At 31.6% G+C, this 2,316-nt stretch overlaps 1 pseudogene; it reads right to left on the bottom strand.

Moving 5' to 3' along the window:
* Window positions 1-953: 953 nt before the first annotated feature.
* Window positions 954-2,064, bottom strand: LOC132953785 (uncharacterized; annotated as a pseudogene).
* Window positions 2,065-2,316: the final 252 nt, after the last annotated feature.

Genomic DNA, 2,316 nt, shown 5'->3' with positions numbered 1-2,316 from the left:
GGCCTTATAACGGAAAAACTATCAACTTGGCGTGAAAATGTCAAGAGACCATTTTTGTAGATAATTACCTCCTCTACAATTTGTATCTGAAACTTTTTTTTGTACGACCAATAAAAAACGAGATATTAAAAAAAAGGCCAATTTCGTGATCTTTGACCTCGAATAACCTTTAACGCGTACATGATATCGAGGTCGACTTTTTAGACATTGTTTACAACGATGTAATAAAGATGTGTACCAAAATTCAGCTAGGTGGGAATTTTTCCGAGCTGAAAACCTAATTGCACTGGACTATACTGTCATCCTCGTATGATATTTTACGAACTTGACCTACACTTATACTTTGTGTTACTTCTGATATATTTAATACACTTATCGTTATTTTCCCGTTTCTAACCGTATTATAAATATTCGCGCAATATACATCTGGTGATAATTCTTGTTTATTAATTAATATATTTTTATTATTCATTGCTTTATTTGCAATATTTATTTCTACTACTGTTTCCGAACGTGGTTTTAAAATAAAACATACACTATTTTCGTTTTCTACTTTATTTTATTTATTGTTATCGTATTGTTAGCAATATCTATAACCGCATGATTATCCATTAAAAACTTATGTCCTAATATGCCTTCTCCTGCTATTGGAAATTTTTTGTTTACAACATAAAATTCTGTTCGAATGCTTTATTATCTATTATTAAATCTATTTTTGCTTTACCTATTGTTGAAACTATTTTTTCATTAATACCTTTTAAATAAAATCTTGTCTTTTTCGTTAATTTCTGTATCCCCCTTTAGTGCATTAATTTTAATTCAGCCCCCGTGTCTACTAATAATTTAATTTGATCTTTATTAAAACTAGGTGATTTTTTAAGTAATGTGATTTTCTATTAATTTAGTTGTGATGTGAAAACATCGTTTTGTAAAACAGTTTGAAATTTCATGCCTTATTTTATTACAATAACTACAATGCAAATTTTGAACACCCGAATTGTTCCTATTAGTATTACCGCTTCCAAAATTACGCGCACTATTATCACAATTGTTGTTGTGTGTATTTGCTCGGTCGTTTCCGCCTGACCGACCGTTCGTTTACCAGCACTTTCTTGCGAAATGATTAGTTTTTCCACATGTGTAACAACCAGTGTTACTTCTATTTTGATTATTACCATTATTGTTTTGCTGATAACTATTATTGTCGTTATAATTTTGTCTAAAATTGTTACTATATCCGCTGTGATTATTAGAATTACTGTATCCGGTACGATTTTTATTAAAATTACTGTATCCTCCGCGATTAATATTTTTATTGAATATATTGTACCCACTACTATAACCATTTCGATTATTAAAATTATTATTCCTACCGCTTTGATTCATATGCCCGTTATTCCCGCGGTAAAATGTAATATTTTTACCATTACTGTTCTGTTGCTTTGTATCATCCCGTTTACACCCTGATTCTCGTTTTTACTAAAGTTTTGACTTTTTGCATTATTCTGTAAATCTTCAATTTTCATCCTAGAATTATATTCGATTTCTTCGTCAAGCGCTATCTGAATACACTCCTCTAAAGACTTAGGACTTCTCGCTTTCAGTACTATATATAAGTGATGTGGTAACCCCGTCATAAATATAATCATAGCCTGCTTTTTCGTTTGGTTTTTCACTACAGTTTCCTCAGCTTTTTTCAACCCTAAGGTAATGGTTGCGCAGAATTTGTAATATAATTCTTCGATTCTATTCGCGAATTTCGCTACGCTTTCCCCTTCTGCCATACGTGCCGTATTTAAACCTATTGATAAAGCCCTCTCCGAAATTTTATGTTCGAATGCCCCTTGTAAAATTGATTTTATTGCTTTCCCAAGAATCTAACGTGCGATACTTAGTTACTTCCAAAGCGTTTCCCGTTAATTTAGAAGTTATAATTTTTTACAATAGCTGTTTGTCTATCTCTGCAATATCTTTGAGTGCTATCTCGCATGTATTTATGAATTCTGCTACGTCTTTTTTACCCGTGCAAATTGGAATCATAGAAACTGCTTTATCTAAATCCATCTTATATTTTACGTTCACTACTCTTTTCCTAGTTAATTGTTCTAATTGAACATGTTTTACACCTGGATCAGATCAAGAACCGGATCTACCCGATACTTTTTGTTTTTCACTTCTCTGTGGGGTAAGGACCTTACCTAACTCTTCTGTTTGATTTAAGGTCCTAAAATAATTCTTTTTAGTAACGTTTTCTATATTTTCTATTATCTCTGTAGTGTCTATTAAAAATTCCTCTTTTACCGTCCTATTTTTCCC

The sequence above is a fragment of the Metopolophium dirhodum genome, chromosome 1 (genome assembly GCF_019925205.1).
Source record: "Metopolophium dirhodum isolate CAU chromosome 1, ASM1992520v1, whole genome shotgun sequence".
In the NCBI taxonomy this organism is placed as follows: Eukaryota; Metazoa; Arthropoda; class Insecta; order Hemiptera; family Aphididae; genus Metopolophium; species Metopolophium dirhodum.
The sequence above is the reverse complement of the archived record's forward strand: the minus strand, read 5'-3'. Positions and strand labels throughout refer to the sequence as shown.